Source organism: Crocuta crocuta, unplaced genomic scaffold (assembly GCF_008692635.1).
Source record: "Crocuta crocuta isolate KB4526 unplaced genomic scaffold, BGI_CrCroc_1.0 scaffold125, whole genome shotgun sequence".
NCBI classification, from domain to species: Eukaryota; Metazoa; Chordata; class Mammalia; order Carnivora; family Hyaenidae; genus Crocuta; species Crocuta crocuta.
This window is the reverse complement of record NW_027531143.1, coordinates 1983360-2001910: the sequence shown is the minus strand read 5'-3', so window position 1 is coordinate 2001910 and position 18551 is coordinate 1983360.

Below are 18551 nucleotides of genomic sequence, written 5' to 3'. Positions count from 1 at the left end.
GTTCCATATTCCTCTTCAGTATTCTCTCCAGATTCTCACATAGTATAATGTGTATAATAGATACCAGTAAATATGATTGATAAAATAAATTGACCTTTCTTAATACCTAAAATAAATGAATTAACTTCAATTAATCAAAAGTATAAAGTCTGCACTTTACATCTAGGGCTTACAGTTCAACCCAGGTTATTGATCTATAGTATTTTCACTCAGTAGCACTTAGTGTTTATAATGGCTTTAAAGTGTCAACTATAAAATCAAATATGAATGAGTCATAAAAAATTATAAGATTAAATTAATATAACCTTGTATGTCTGCCAAAAGCAATAATATCAACTTGTTTATAAGAAAACATGTAGTCATCAAATGAATCATAAGATAAATTTACTAATTTGTTTTTCCCAGAATATATATCCCCTAATTGCAACATGTAAGATCAGGCATTTTGAAGAAATAACTCCCCCCCCCCATTCTAATTATGTATGTATCCAGTAAGCAAATACTTGAGAGAAAATAAACACAGGATTTCTTAAGCCATATGCGGTTTTCCCTGAAACTAAAGATAGCATGTTTTATAGTTGCATGGCAACAATGAACAACTGAAGGTGACAAGTGGGCAAAGGAATGACTCTCATTTAGCTGAAATTCAAGTAAATTTTGTTAGGAATAATTGAAAATAGACAACTAGAAAGTGGGAAGAGGAAAAAGAGGTTAAATGATATAGGGGGAAGAATAAAGTTTGTAATAAAAAAAGTGTTCATTGAGCACCTACTATGTGTCCAGCTTAATGCTCAGGGTGGGGAGGGGCAGAGAGAGAACCCAAGCAGGCTCCAGTTTCCCTCAGCCTGGAGCCTGCCTCAGGGTTTGAAACCACAAACTGTGAGATCATGACCTGAGGCAAAATCAAGAGTCAGATGCACAACTGACTGAGCCACTCAGGTACCCAGGTCATATATTTTTCTAGTGATCATTTGTTGGCTGTTTCTCATACATTTGGAACTCACAAACTGGCTAAGTAAGTTAAAATGAATTAAAACCTTAGATAAACACCACATTCTGAGACCCACAGGATAAGGCTCAGAGGTTCAGAGATAATATGTATTTCTCTCAGAGTCACAGCAAAACAGCAAGAAGGAGAGCATTGCTCTAAGGAATTTATGAAAGATAAATGCTTCAGGGATTCAGAGGAGGGAGTTAATACCCTTAAAGGAGCTTTAAGGATATTGGTGGGACTGGGGTACCTGGATGGCTCAGTCAGTTAAGCGCCTGACTTTGACACAGGTCAGAGACCAAGTTCAAGCCTGCATTGGGCTCTCTGCTGTCAACACAGAGCCTGCTTCAGATCCTCTGTCTCCCTTTCTCTCTTTCCCCTCCCCCATTCCATCTCTCTCTCTCCTCTCCCCCCACCTCTCTCTCTCAAAAATAAATAAACATTAAAAAAAATAGTTTGAAGGGGGCCCCTGGGTGGGTCAGTCGGTTAAGCATCCAACATCGGCTTAGGTCATCATCTTGCAGTTTGTGGGCATTGGGCTGTATTGGGCTCTGTGCTGACAGCTCAGAACCTGGAGCCTGCTTCTAGTTCTGTGTGTGTGTCTCTCTCCTTGCCCTTCCCCTGTTTGTGCTCCCTCTCTTTCTCTAAAAAAATAAAAAATAAATAAAAATAAAATAATTTTTAATAAAAAAATAGTTTGAAGGATGTCAGTGGGACTAACCACAGTGGATATTTAGCACTTAGTGGGCATATGAATTTTGATCAAAGGAGAAAGTTATCTAAACCACATATGCCCAGGCCGCAGGTCCCATCCCAAGATGTTCTGATCCTTATGGGATGGGCTTCAGCAACGCATGCTTTCTCACATCCACCCCCAGGTAATTCTGATATTGGGCATCTGCAGAGCATACTATAAGAGTCGATGACAGTAGACATTCACCTTGGAGGAGGTGGGCGGTAAAAAGGAGGGTAGAGAAAGATAAGGCCATTCTAGGTGGATACTCAACTACAAATTCTTTAAGTAGGGTTGTGTTTCCTATACATTACCAAAAAGTTCTTTGAATGGAGGTCTTTGTTTATTAAATTTTACTATTTTTCAGGAAGATTTCCTTACACAAGTAAAATGATGAACGGGTATGTTTGTGCACTCAGTAGCTCAATATTTTACATACATTGTCTCATCCAGGGATACTTGGAAGAAGCCCTCTGGTATGGGGTCCAAACTACTCTGCATCACCAAGGTTATGGTAAATAAAACAGTAAAAAAGCAAGAACAGCTGTGATTGGTAAGCTAATTTAACCTAAGTTCTATAATAACATACATATGTTAGAGCTGCATGGCCCTTAGAAAGCAGCCACATTGCAAAATCATATATTTTACTCATTTAAGACCTGAAAATAGTAGTAGTACTTAGCTGACATAAGCCTTTGATGACCTGGGCATCAAAGTTGGGCAAGTACTTTCCTTTATACAGAACCATACATAGGAGATAGAGTAAAACAAATATTTTCACTAAAAGCAATAACCTAAACAATCTTTTGAAAATAATTATTACAGTAGTTTTAAGGTCAAGAAATAGGTAAAGACAAAAAGATATTTCTCTAAGAGAAAAATAGCTGACATAAGAGTAGAAATTCTAAAATATTTATGTTACATACTAAAATATGAGCTCTACTATCCATTTTCTGGTGGAAAATGTGAAAGATTGTCTGCACCTGAGAGTTATTAGCTGGTGATGAGATAATTGTCTCTAACTGGACCATTTTAAATTTATACATGGTAGTGATAGTTTCTCAAAAATGGCCAAGCATTTTTCATTTTGTTCTTTGATTTTATTGGAAAAATTATACCAGTAAATATTAACCAAATATTTTGCTACATTTATTCATTAAAATTAGAGCACTGAATTTACCCTGAAAACTTCTTTAAATTAAGAATTTGATCTATAAACTAATCATTATAACCTCAGTAATTTAAGATAACAGGATTCAGGGTTTGCTCTGATTTTAGTAGATAAGAGGCTGAAGTTTATATTGCCGAGCAGAATGCAGGGAATGTTGATTGGCATGGCATAGATATAGCCTGAAAATCCAAATGGAATTTTTAAGTGGGCATCCTGCTTTTTCCACTTTCCTTTCAAAAGTCAAGTAAACAAATAAAAATGGTAAGTTTATTTGTTTTTAAAAAGGGCAAAAGAGCCAGAAGAGAATGTTCTGCAGAGATGGTATAATTTCCCATACTTTCCACAACTGTTACAAATCAGGGAAGCTGTTCAGAATACCCATCAAGTGCAAGAGTTTTGGTTAAGAGAACTGATTCAAGTTCTTACACTATAATATAGTAGTAGTTGGCAGTGATTTGGGGCAAATCTTTTCATCTCTCTTGGCTAATTTTTCATACTTAAAGGTATTTACTTCTTATGGTCAGTATGAGGGTTATATGAAATAATGTTTGTAGATGAGATGCCATAGTACCTAGCACATAATAAATAATTAAGAAATATTATTGCACAATAGATATTCGCTATAAATGAATGATATACTGTAAGATCCTATAGTATTTTCTGAATCCAATGTGTGTTCTGTGTTTGATAACAGTTTTTATACGTCATATTTCATTGTACTCAGATTTTGAAAATAGGCTATCTAAACATGGTATATTTTTAATTATTTGAAATAATGAGGACATTTTGTTCCAAACATTTTCGATTAAGAAAAGTAGCTTTAGGGGCGCCTGGGTGGCTTAGTCGGTTAAGCGTCCGACTTTCGCTTAGGTCATGATCTCGCGGTTAGTGGGTTCGAGTCCCGCATCGGGCTCTGTGCTGACTGCCAGCTCAGAGCCTGGAGACTGTTTCAGAGTCTGTGGCTCCCTCTCTCTCTGACCCTCCCCTGCTCATGCTCGCTCGCTCTCTCTCTCCTAGAAATAAATAAAACATTTATAAAAAAAAAAAAGAAAAGTAGCTTTAAATTGTGAATATAAGTTGTAAGAGAAATATTAAAAACATTTGCAATTCTATCATTTTAAAGTATCAGAGGAAATGCCACAGTTGATCACATTTTTATCTGCTCACTAAATCAAATCCTGAGCTACATTTACTTAGCAAATGAGTATTTCAGGTTATAACTATTTCAAAAAGTAATCATTCTATCTTTGTGATCATTATATTCAATATTTAATTCAAAACAGTCTACTTCTTCCAAGTTGCTTCTAGGATGAGTAAACCTAATTTATTCTGTTTAAAAACAGTTTGCATTGGGCGACCTGGTTAAGCATCCAACTCTTAATGTCCGCTCAGGTCATGATCTCACAGTTCATGGGTTTGAGACCGTAGTAAGGCTGCACAGTGCTGACAGTGCAGAGCCTGCTTGGGATTCTCTCTCTCTGTCTCTCACCCTCCCTCTTCCCCCTCTCTCTCTTTTTCTCTCAACTAAACCTTAAAAAACCAAACATTTTCCATCATCTGTCTTCTTGGATATCTTTCTTAAATAAAACATTAATGAATACATTTTACAAAATGTCTACTATTTAAATTATTCAGCATAAATTCAATCCAACGTTTTTTGAGATATTATTTTGTATAAGTCCTGGCCTAAAGGCTGGGGAAGAAAAATCAATTTTCAAGAAGACCCATTCTATGGAGATTAACATAGCTGTTCATTATACAAAGGAGAGTATAATAAGCTCTACCAGGAAAGAAGCAGAATGACGAAAAGATTGTTTCTCCAGAGAGATCTCCAGAGAAATCAGGAATGTCTCACATCTGAGGTAGACCTTGATTTTGATAGAAGATGAGATTAGAGTAATATAAGAGAACATACAAGGAGAAAAGCTGGGGGGCTTTCTTCCTGCAGAGGCCAAACATAAGTAGATATGAATGGCTTATCTTACAAACGTCCCTAGGGTTAGTTTCAACATATAAAATTGAGAAAGCAGGGTGATACCAGATTATAAATGGTTTTGAAAACAAGGAAGTTTGAATTTTATTTTGTGAGCAACTGATTATAACTAATAATGTGGTTAATGGAGAATACCAGACCAGCAGTGAGGAAACTTAGTCTAAGCTCCACTATTAATTAGCTTGTGGACATGTCATTTAACAACTCTGGACACCAGTTTCCTCACTTGTTTTTTAAAACAAAACAAAACTGAGATTTGGGCAGAATCACCTAAGATTCCTTTAAGTATAAAATAATATAATTCTTTAAAAAGTAATATAATTATATGATTCAATAAAACTATGGGACTGCTTTAACTGTTTATAAGTTTGTCATTTAAAAGTTCAAAATGGATTATACCTACTTAAGTAGAAAATTTTAAATTTTGCCATACTTGTGGTTGTTAAAATAAAAGATGATTCAGTTTTGCTGATATCTGCTTCAAGTTTTAACAGACATTTACTTTCTGGGAATTAAATATATTCCCCCAAAGAAAGTTTTCCACATCTTCTGCCATTATAGCACTTTCTTCCCTGCCAGGAAGGATCTCAAATGCTTTGAAAAACTCCAGAGTGCCATAAAAATTCAAAGCAAAATGTTTAGGCACAGTATCTGGCATTTAAAAAGTGCTAAACATTTTTTTAAAATTATTTTCTCCTTCCTTCCCATTTCTTTGCTAACTTTAACTCAAGCCCTCATAATCTCTTAACACAATCATTTTGATTGTCTTCCAACTAGTCTTATTTTTCTTGTGCTATATCTTCCCTATCTGCCATACCTCTACCTGTAGATGATCTTAGTAAACTTAAATCTGATTGTGTTACTTCTGTATTTAAAACTGCTTATTTGTTGGGGCACCTGGGTGGCTCAGTTGGTTACTCATCCAACTCTTGATTTTGGCTCAGGTCATAATTTCACATTTGGGAGATTGAGCCCCATGCAATGGGTGTGGAGCCTGCTTAAGATTCTCTCTCTCTTCCTCCGTCCCTCCCATGTGCTCCCTCTCTCCCAAAAGGCAAACAAACAACAAAAGCCCTACTTGTTTTCTGTTGCTAATAACAGTAGTTCTCAAACCAAGACTATCAGCATCACCCAGGAACCTTTTATAAATGTAGATTCTCAGGTCCCATCCCCAAACCACCATCCATGTTTTAACAGCCTCTCCAGGTGACTCCAATGCACCCTAAATCTGGGAACTACTGTCTTATAGGATAAAATACAACTACCTTAGGATAGCATACATCTTGTGCCAGTTCCCCACCTATTCCCCTACCTTTCCCAAATCAAAACCTATACTTTAGCCCTGTTAGAGCACTGACAGCTTCCTATATACTGCTGCCCTTTGCTCATGGTACTCCTAGAATGCACTTTCCCAGCATGGCAGGCTGATAGCTCCCTGCTCAGTTTTCAAAATTCAGCTCAAGGGTATGTGGACTATTGTAGCATATCTGGATAAAAGGAGCTTCTGATAAATCCCAATAGGAAAATAATAGTGCAAAGTCCTAAGATTCTGGATTAAAGGCATGCTCTCTGCTGCCAACCATTTTTCCTTTGAAAAGCAGCTCCTGACCCACTGACAGATGCTGGTAGAGATTCATTACCTGATTGTGGGACACCAAGTAATTATACAACCTGAGCCACTCCTCATGCATTGAATGTTACTTGGTCAACCAAGTCATAAAGTTGAAACATGTACTCCATTATTAATGGAATGAATAGAATAATGCATTAAATATAAATGACATGGCAAAACTGGGGCCAAGTTAAAACTAGTTATAAAGGACAAAACACACAGGTCTGGATCTGCATAGTATGCTGGCACAGCCAGAAATGGAAAGCTACTACATTATAACCCACTGAGGGTAGTAGCCCTAAAAGACATGGTGAAGGGAAATCTCCCCAGTGTAAAGAACTTTGGACAGTTTGCTTGATTGTCCACTTTGAATAGAAAGAAAAATGATATCTATTTACTTTGGCCACATTCCCCTAGTTACTCTAGCTGATAATAAAAACTGACAAAGGGCCTACAACCAGGGCCCTAGTTTAATCAGTGAGTTTAAGGATGTGGGAGGAGCCTAAAGGCACAGAACCCCAGGCACTGCCAAAACACTACTGATATTCTTGTTTGCTGCTCACCATTAGGCAGCTCCTTTGTCAAAATTTTACCTTTAAATCCTTAGTAAGAAGCACATTAGGAGAAGTAATTCAGCAGCCCAAGGGCTTCGAAGGAAAAGAGAAAGAACAATGAATATCTAGGGACTACCAGTCAGTCTACCCATGTTTTCATCAAAACCTTTTGACACCAAGGCTTTGCACTGCCTTGGCAACACTCTGCCATTATCAGTATCTGCAACCTGGGCCGTTGGCTCCAATTTTGGGTGTAAAACTGCAAGTAATGTCTACTACAAGGTAGTGCTGGAGAAAGACAAGAGCAGACTTACTTAGCAAGCTTTCCTTCAACGAATCCTCTCCCTGTTGCCCTACTAGCCTGCCATCTATTAACCTTGACAAATGAGTTCAGTACAGCCTAAATTTCGATAAGGTTCTTACTTTTTCTAAATGGCTCTATAGTTTTCTCTAGGGTTGATTATCAGAGAGTTCTTGCTGCTTTCCTGTCCTGGCCAGGAAGTAGAAACCCTCAAATTCTCATTAATTTAATGCTTAGCATATAGTTTGCTCTTATATGTTTAAAACTGAATGAATAAATCCTGACACTAAGACCTGAAACTAGGATTCTGAGTCCACTTTCAAATGAAAAGATGTTGTGACTAATAATAAGCTAAAATTTACTATTGAGCCAGATGCTATTATAGGTTATTCTATTTACTTGTTTGTTTGTTTGTTTGTTTGTTTTACTGGGGAGGGGAGGGGCAGAGGGAAAGAGAGAGAGAATCTATAGGCTCCATGCTCAGCATGGAGCCAGACTCAGGGCTCAATCCCACTACCCCAGGGATGACCTCAGCTGAAATCAAGAGTTGGATGCTCAACCAACTGAGCCACCCAGGCACTCCAGGTTATTTCTTTAACAAAGTAATACATGTAATAAATGAAACAATTATGATTTTCTTTTGTGCTCTGAGTGGGAAATAAGAAAAAGAAGCATTCTTCTTTACAATAATAACATATAATTTAAGTGTTCACTATGTCTAATAGTTAATTATGTGTTGGCTTGACTGGGCTAAGGGATGCCTACATAGCTAGTAATACATTTTTTCTGGGTGTGTCTGTGAAGGAGTTTCTGGAAGAGATTAGCATTTGATTCAGTCAGCTAAATAAAGAGATCTGCCCTCACCAGTGTGGATGGGTATCATCCACAACAGGGCTACAGTGGAAAAGACAAAGGAAGGGCAAATTGCTCCCTCTCTTCTTGAGCTGACATGTCCATCTTTTCCTGCCCTGGGACATCAGAACTCCTGGTTCTAGAGCCTTCACACTCTAGGACTTATACCAGCAGCCTTCAGGTTCTCAGGCCTTTAGACTTGGAATGAATTATATCACTGGTTTCCCTGGTTCTTCAGCTTAATCTATCTATCTATCTATCTATCTATCTATCTATCTATCTATCTAATTAATTGGTTCTGTTTCTCTGGAGAACTCTGGCTAACACACAGTAATGATTTACCTAACAGGGCTAATATCTTCCAAGGACACTAAGTTAAGTAATACTCTTGATCTTTTTTTCCTGGAGAAAAGATTTTAGTTTTTCTGAAAAATAATTTTATGAGTTTGGAAATTAGATATGTACACTAGACCACTTAATATAAATTGATTTTCCAAAAATTTCTAATATTTTGAAATAATAGTCATTAAACAATTTCTTGACTGCTGCTTATGTATATATATATATACATATATATATATGGTCCATTTATTTGTATCCCAGAAGCACACCCTGAACTGAAATAGCAGTTATAAAGTAGACACTTACCCAAAAGTCTATGAACTCCAACAGCCTACCTTTGGTAAATACTATGCACAGTCTCCTCAAACATCAAGACTGCATTTAATGCTTGCAAAAAAAAAAAAAAAAAAAAAGCATTAAATACAATAATTTGGGAAACATTTCCCTAAATTATTTTTGTGGTCACTGATGATGACTATAAAATTAAGAAATAATGTGAAAATAAGGATGCCTAGGTGAGTTAGCCGGTTATTCATCCAACTCTTGATTTCTGCTCAGATCATAATTTCATGGTTCAGAAGTTCGAGCTCCCTGAGTTGGGCTCTGCACTGACAGTTTAGAGAGTGCTTGGGATCTTTCCTCAATCTCTCTGGCCCCCCTCCCCACAACACATGCACTTTCTCTCACTAAGTAAACTTTAAAAAATTAAAAAAGAAAAGGAATGTGAAAACAGAATTCAATCAGATTCTTCTGGGGTGCCTGGGTGGCTCAGTCAGTTAAGCGTCCGACTTTGGCTCAGGTCATGATCTCATGGTTCATGGGTTCGAGCCCCGCATCCGGCTCTGTGCTGACAGCTAGCTTAGAGCCTGGAGCCTGCTTTGGATTCTGTATCTCCCTCTCTCTCTGACCTTCCCCTGCTCTCACTGCCTCTGTCTCTCTCTCAGAAACAAATAAAACATTTTTTTAAAAAAATCAGATTCTTCTAATGGTATTTTATTTTTTCATATATAGTCTTGAGAGAAATGGCAAACAGAATGGAAGGGGTTTTTTTTCTTTCATAGTTTATTGTCAAGTTGGTTTCCATATAACACCCAGTGCTACTCCCAACAAATGCCCTCCTCCATGCCCATCACCCCCCTTCCCCTCTCCCTGACCTCCATCAGCCCTCAGTTTGTTCTCAGTATTCAGAGTCTCTCATGGTTTACCTCCCTCCCTCTCCCCAACTATTTTTCCCCTTCTCCTCCCCCATGGTCCTCTGTTCAGTTTCTCCTGATCCACTTATAAGTGAAAATATATGGTACCTGTCTTTCTCTGCCTGACTTATTTTGCTCAGCATAACACCCTCGAGTTCTATCCATGTCGCTACAAATGGCCAGATTTCATTCTTTTTCATTGCCATGTAGTATTCCATTGTATAAATATACCACAACTTCTTGATCCAGAATGGAAGTTTTTAAAAGCCAATTTTAGGGGTGCCTGGGTGGCTCAGTTGGTTAAGCATCCGACTTTGGCTCAGGTCATGATCTCACGGTTCATGGGTTCGAGCCCCATGTCAGACTCTGTGCTGACAGCTAGCTCAGAGCCTGCAGCCTGCTCCAGATTCTATATCTCCTTCTCTCTCTGGCCCTCCCCTGCTCACGCTGCCTCTCTCTCTCTCGGAAATAAATAAAACATTTTAAAAAAATTTGTTTTAAATAAAAGCCAATTTTAAATTTACTTTTAAAGTTTCAAGCAAATTAAAAAAATTTTTAAAGTGTGCTTCATTTAAGTTATCTTCCCTTCAGTCAGAGTTAAGCAACACATTAGAATGAAGCTCACTCAAATCTGTTCTGAACTAATATTCCAAATAAACTAAATGAGAAGTTTAAGATAAGTCTCTTTCTTACTAAAATACTCATCTCTATGTAATATTTTCATAAAGTCTTTGATATATAAATTTATTTTTAAAAATGTTACCAACTAATAATATCACTAAAATAATGTATAAGCACTTGTTGGGATGAGCACTGAGTGTTGTATGTAAGCCAATTTGACGATAAATTATGTTAAAAATAAAAATAAAATATATCACACAAAAAATAATAATGTATAAGNTACCAGCCTTTAATATGGTAAATTTAATACAAATTTACAGATTTATATATATTTATATATTATATATGTATATGTAAAATTATATTAAGTTCTGTGGAATGATCTCCATCAATAAATTAATTGAAGGGGCACCTGGGTGGTTCAGGTGTCTCTCTCTGTTTCAAAAATAAATAAAAACTATAAAAAATTTTTTAAAAATAAATCAATTAGTTGAAATAGTTTTGTTGTTTTTTTTAGAATTTGTCTCATGACCAAGAAACAACAATATTTACTATTGTTTCAACAATCAAATAATGATTGTTATTTATTACTGTTAATGACTTTCCAGTCAGTAGTTTAAAAGTTAATTTGATCAAAATAGGGGTGCCTGGCTGGCTCAGTTGGTAGAACATGCAACTCTTGACCTCAGGGTCATGAGTTTGGGCCCAACATTGGGTGGGGAGCCTACTTATAAAAATAACAAACGGGAATTTAATAAAAATAAAATAAAAGTGAATTTATTATTTTTTTAAATGTTTTTATTTATTTTTGAGAGAGAGCGAGTGGGAGGGAGTAGAGACAGAGAGGGAGACACAGAATCTGAAGCAGGCTCCAGGCTCTGAGCTGTCAGCACCGAGCCCGAGAGCGACGGGGCTCAAACTCAAAAGCCGTGAGGTTATGACCTGAGCTGAAGTCGGACGCTCAACCAAGTCACCCAGGTGCCCCAAAATAAAACTGAAGTTAAACAAATTGACAATTAAGTTTAAATTTTTGCAGTCACTATGTTTATATCATTACCTGGATACCTAGAAGTGTTTTTCACACTGTAGAGCTATTTCACAAATGTAAATCGTGAAATAAATCTAGTGGGACACAATCAGAAAAAAATTAATGGACTAGGGTAAAATAGAAAATATCTGAGTCATTCCATCTAGGAAAGAAAGGTGATGTTTTATGAAGCTTGGTATATGTAAATGAAATTATTTTCATAGGTCAAAACTCAGCTAATTTCATATTTCTATTTTTATAGATCAAAAAAGTTATATATAACTTCATATGGCTCAAACTAATATACACAAATATTCCTATACAAATGTAAGCAGCATATTCTTGCTGACAAAGAGTAAAACACAAAATACTACTACACATTACATAGTTCTAGAAAATAGCCTAATATTTAAGAATTTTTATTTCTTTGAATTTATATTTTTGAATTACAGAGTAGTTTTACTTGTTTATGAAATTTTTGTGGCTTACTTTTTTTAACTATGTTATAATGTGTAATGTGGGTTGATATTTGAAAATGAATTCTAACAAGCTTATTAATAGATNACCATCTGTTAAAGAGGCTGTCTTTTTTCCATTGGATACTCTTTCCTGCTTTGTCAAAGATTAGTTGACTGTATATTTTGGGTCCAATTCTGAGTTCTCTATTCTATTCCATTGGTCTATGTGTCTGTTTTTGTGCCAATAGATATTTTAAAGTATCCTAATTTCTATTATTTTTAGTAACAACCTTGAGGGGAAAAATGGGGTTAAACAAATAATAATTAAAAGAGGTGGGCAAACTAATTTTCTAATTTTGTTCCCTGTGTCAATTTTTTAAAATCATATTTATTTCTGTAAATAGTTTAAATTTCAAAGCATGATGAAACAGTAACATTAGCTAATTTAAATTCCCTGCATCATTTACTATGATTTGTTACAATTATAAAGGGCATATATTATTCTTTTCTACCCTAACACTATTATCTAGTACTAGTTGTACTAGTACTTTATTCTTTTAGGAAAGTTGCAGGACCTTCTAAAGCTGTTAACAATACCAATAAACTTCTGGCCCAGAAGTTAAAAAAAATACTAGATTCTAGTGAATTAAATTTATGGCATAATCATTAAAGGCAGTTTCATCTACAGGAGGAAAGTCCTCATTTAGTGCCATTGTCATCTAACAGCAGTCATCAAAATTACAATTAATAAAATATTTTAGAAAGGTACAGTATAAAACAACTTTAAGGCTATAAATACAGCATGTGCTTCTTGGAGAAAATTTTTTAAATTTGAAAATGAAGGTGAAAGCAATAGTTACCTTAATCCTACTCTCTTCAGATCATCCCTCTTAAATGTTTTGGTTTGTTCTCTTCCAGTCTCTTTTCTATAGACACATTACAATCTAAAAAAAATTTTTTTTAATTAATCCTAATTTTAAATCTTGACTCTTGGACAAAGTGCCTGGGTGGCTCAGTCAGTTGAGTGTCTGATTCCTGGCTTGGGCTTGGATCATGATCTCAGGGTTGTGGGTTCGAGCCTGGCATTGGGCCCTGCGCTGAGTGTGGACCCTGCTTAAGATTCTCTCTCTCTCCCTCCACGCCTCTCGCCTCCTCATGCTTACTCTCTCTCTCAAATTGAAAAATAATTTTGACTCCTGGGGTCCCAGGGTGGCTCAGTCAGTTAAGCATCTGATTCTTAATTTTGGCTCAGGTCATGAGATCGAGCCCTGAGTTGGGCTCTGAGCTGACAGTGCAGACCCTGCTTGAGATTCTCTCCCTCTTCTCTCTCTTTCCCTCCCATAATTTCCTGCACACTTGCACATGCATGCTCTCTCTCTCAAAATAAATATTTTTTAAAGATTTGACACCCTATAAATGATTTTAAAATAAAACAAAATTTAGAAGTCATCATTCTTTAATATTCCTTGTTAGGAATACAATATTTTCAGTTAACCAAAGACTTAGAAATCATTATATTATTTATTTATTTATTTATTTTTAAATTTTAAACAGGTTCTATGCCCAACATAGGGCTTGAACTCACAGCTCTGAGATGAAGAGTCACATGCTCTACTACTGACTGAGATCATATTATTAAACTCTTTATGTTACCACTAAGAAAAAGCTAAGCCAGAGAGGTTAAACAATCTGTCCAAGGTTACAAATGTTAGTTATTGGTAAAACCTGATCCCTAGTAGTATTCTTTCCACAATCATTTTGCCTTCTTTCCTAAGTGGGTCATATTTTAAATAGGCCACCCTCTAGTACTATATTATTATGTGCTTTAATTATTTCAAATTTTTAAAAATATTTTATTTATTTCTGAGAGAGAGAGACAGCATGAGCAGGGGAGGGTCGGAGAGGGAGAGGGAGACACAGAATCTGAAGCAGGCTCTAGGCTCTGAGCTAGCTGTCAGCACAGAGCCTGAAACGGGGCTTGAACCCATGAACCCTGAGATCATGACCTGAGCCAAAGTCAGCCGCTTAACCGACTGAGCCACCCAGGCACCCCAGTGTGCTTTAATTATTTCAGGTTATATTTCAGAAGTGAGCAAAAACATTACTCCTTAAAAAAAGAGAATGGAGATACGTTTATTCTCTTTCTCCAAAGCCATTTGTTAAAAAACATTGTTGGAGCACCTGGGTGGCTCAGGAGGTTAAGCATCTGACTGTGGTTCAAGTCATGATCTTGCAGTTCATGAGTCGGAGACCCACATCAGGCTCTGTGCTGACAGTTCAGAGCGTGGAGCTGCTTCAGACTCTGTGTCTCCCTCTCTCTCTGCCCCTCCTCCACTCATGTTTTATCTCTGTCTCTCTTTCAAGAATAAATAAACATTTAAAAAAATTAGGGGTGTCCTGGTGGCTCAGTCTGTTAAACATCTGACTTTGGTTCAGGTCATGATCTTGTGGTTCACAAGTTCGAGCCCCACATCGGGCTCTGTTCTGACACCTTAGAGCCTAGAGCCTTCTTCAGATTCTGTCTTCATCTCACTCTGGCCGTCTCTCACTCATACTGTCTCTCTCTCTCTCTCTCTCAAAAATAAAAATATTTTAAAAATTAAAGAAAACCACATTGTTAGTAGTTTAGGCATTTTATTTAATTTTTAAATGTTTTTATTTATTTTTGAGAGAGAGAGAGAGAGAGAGAGACAGTACAAGTGGGAAGTGGGGTCAGAGAGAGAGGGAGACACAGAACCTGAAGTAGTCTCCAAGCTCTGAGCTGTCAGCAGAGAGCCTGATGTGGGGCTTGAACTCCCCAGCCATGAGATCATGACCTGAGCTGTCGTCAGATGCTTAACCAACTAAGCCACCCAGGTGCCCCTTCATTTTATCTTATTTTTATTTTTTTTTTTAAAGTAATCTCTGCCCCCATCATGGGGCTCAAACTCATGACATCGAGATCAAGGGTTGCATGCTCCTTTGAGCCAGTCAGGTGCCTCTAGGCATTTTAACAATTGCATAAATATGAACAACTAAAAAATATTAGAAGCAACATACCTATCACCCTATGAAGAAGCAAAATATATTTTTTTCATCTGTCAGGGTTTAACCTGTGTGAGGCACAGGTATGAGACAGCATGAGAAGCTATGCAGGCCTACTCCCCAGTGAAACTGATGAAAAAAAAATTTTTAACACCTATTTAAAGTCTCTGGAAATGATTTTAAAGGCATACAACAAAAGAAGAAATATTTATTCAATAACATCTAATAAAATTTGATAAGAATCGTGAGAATTTGTGATGTTTGACCACTCAATCCTTCTCCTTTCTAAAGCTCAGTGAGGTGGAAACTCCACCAGAGACTGCCATGGCCAAGAATATCCCTGTGTCTCCCATCTGAAGAATTATAACCCACTGTCTTCCTGGGAAGGGCAGGACCTCAGCATTTCTCATCCTGCCCCAGCTACGTGTTGCTAAGACTAAATTCTGGTGAATGTGAGGGAGAGTTGGGGAATCCTCTCTTCTACCACTACCCCCAACTCCCTTCTTGGGATGGAGGATCTACCTTGGAGACAGCACTGCTGGAGCCCTTGGTGGCGTCAAACTGGTTTATGGGGTAGGATTTCCTTGCCGGGAGATACAAGCTACAGAGACCTGGGGCTACTCCCAAATTGGCCCCCATCCCGGTACTCAGCTCCTAAAGCAGGGAAGTCACTCAAAAAAAAAAAAAAAAAAAAAAGTATCATTTTGGGGGAGAAGGAGGGAGGCAAACCATGAGAGACGAATGCCCAGAACAAACTGAGGGCAGATGGGGTCAGGGGGAGGGGAAGGGGGTGATGGGCATGGGGGAGGGCACTTGTGGGGATGAGCACTGGGTGTTATATGGAAACCAACTTGACAATAAACTATTTAAATAAAATAAAATAAAATAAAATAGCATCATTTTTCCTACCCCTTCCCTACCCTGCCAGCACTAGTTTGCCAGAAAGGTAAGAGGAAAGAGACAAACGGGAGGAGCCCTCCAGGGGTCAGAACACATCTGAAACAAAATTTCAGAACTGTGCCTTCAAAGGAACCCTACTTTGATTTAATCAGTTTGTGGAGCAATTTATGACCCAAAGGCATTTTTGAAAACAATAGAATATCAGTCAGCAATTAGTGTAGTTTAACAGCTGGGTGTGGTCAGAGAAAGAAAGAAGTTTGCCAAGAAACACTGTTATCCCAGGGTGACTGTGAGCATACCCAAGCACCATCATAGGCTTCACTTTCTAGGGGATAATAGACTTCACTAAAATAATTCAGCCAGTCACCAAACAGATAAATAACAAGTCCTAGAAGAGGGCAGGAACTAGTACCCAAAGTTGTTATATTATCTAAAATGCCTAACATCCAACAACAAAAACAACAAATCATAAGACATGCAAAGAAATGTAAAGCAGGACCCATACACCAGGCAGGAAAGAAGGCAAAAGAAACTGCTTCTGAAGAAACCAGATGTTCGGTTTACAGACAAATCTCGGAGAAGCCATTCTAGATATGTTCAAAACAAAAGGAAACCATGATTAACTAAGGGAAGATAGGATGATAATGTCTCATCAAATTAAGAGTATCAATAAAGAGAAGTTATATAAAAAAAGAACCAAATGGAAACTCTAAAACCGAAAGGACAATAAATGAGTTGATAAATTTATTAGAGGGGCTCAATAGTAGATTTGAACTGGCAGAAAAAAGAATTAGCAAACTTGAAGATAGATTGATGAGATTATGTGATCCAAAGAATTGAGAAAAAAAAAATGAAGAAAGAGGTACAGAGCCTCAGAGAATGGTAGAAGACCATTGAGCATACCAATATATGCAAAACTAGAGTACATTAATCCAAATATCAACAAAGTTGATAAGCACAGAGATCCACAGACATCAGACATCAGAATAAAAATGTTGAAAGCCTAAAACAAGGAGAGAATCTTGAAAGCAGCAAGAGAGAAATGACTCATTATTTATAAAGGGACCCCAATAAGATTGGCTGACTTACAACCAGAAATGAGACCAGAGACAGTGGGATAAGACATTCAGAGCGCTGAAAGAAAAAAAAAATCTATCAGCCAAGAATCTTGGATCCAGCAAGGCTATCTTTCAAAAATGAAGGCAAAAATAAAGATATTCCCAGATAAACAAAACCTAAATGAATCTGTTGATAGCTGACCTATCCTACAATAAATACCATCAGAAGTTCTTCAGGCTGAACACAGTGGCTCAGGTCAGTAATTTAAATCCGCATGAAGAAACAAAAAGCACCAGCAAAGGTAATTATGTAATTAAAAAAACAGTATAAATGCATATTTCTTCTTAACTATTTAAAAAGCAATTGTAGGGGCGCCTGGGTGGCTTAGTCGGTTGGCTGTCCGACTTTTGCTTAGGTCATGATCTCGCGGTTCGTGGGTTCGAGCCCCGCGTCGGGCTCTGTGCTGACTGCCAGCTCGGAGCCTGGAGCCTATTTCAGAGTCTGTGTCTCCCTCTCTCTCTGACCCTCCTCTGCTCACGCTGTCTCTCTCTCTCCTAGAAATAAATAAAAAAATATTAAAAAAAAATAAAAAGCAATTGTATAAAACAATGTATATGTAATGTATTGTTGTGACTACAACGTATAGAAACATACTGTATTTGCCAGGAACAGCACAAAGGAGTGAGAACAATGATGTATTAGAGAAATTATAAATAATAAACCAGAGTTGCACACCTAGGAAAAAATCCCACTTGGTCATCATTTATCCCCTTTTCAAATGTAATGAGAATAAACCTATATAACACAGCAATTAATTTTTAAATAATGCTAAGGACCATTATCAGTTCAGAGTTTCAATTTTAACTTCTGAAAAATCTCCTTTAAATTTTATGCATCAAATACTCTGGGAAAAAGACATAAAATGTTTAACCATTTCTATTGTGTAATTAATTACTCCTTTGATGTTGGCTATGCCCATTTTCATGACTGCTTTAATAAGTAAGGGAGTGTAATTTATAAAAACCACAGTAAAACACACTATCCCCAACTAAAAGGGTTGTTTCTGAAACCATTGTGGTAGGGATATGATTAGCTGAGGAATTTAAGTTGTTGTGGGAAAAAAATAGTTTTAGGCAAAACCCTAAGAAGTCAGTTTTTAGGTTCACTAAAATTAAGATTGTATTAAGTAAGGAGAATGACAGTCTATATATTTAATTCATAATAAATATATGGTTTATTATTCCTCACTTGCTAGAAATCTTTCAAGATCTACCTCTCCCACTGCTTCAAATTTGGGTTTTTTTTTTTTTTAATGTTAATTTTGAGAGAGTGTGCACATGCATTTGTGGAGGAGGGGCAGAGAGAGGGAAAGAAAGAATCCCAAGCAGCCTTCACACTATCAGCACAGAGCCCGACATGAGGCTGGATATCAGAACCGTGAGCTCATGACCCGAGCCAAAAACAAGAGTCAGATGCTTAACTGACTGAGCCACCCAGATGCCCTGAAATTTATTTTTGCTATGTTAGACACAATAAGCACATTAAGAAGACAATTGAAAAGAAGCCTAACTTCATTCTAAACATTTGATACTTTTCAGATCTTATGATTCTCAGTTCATTGCATCTCCTGAACCCCTCCATACCAAGTCTTAGAGATACAAAATACATAGTTGATTTAAAATATTGTGTAACTTTTGGGGGCTCCTGGGTGGCTCAATTG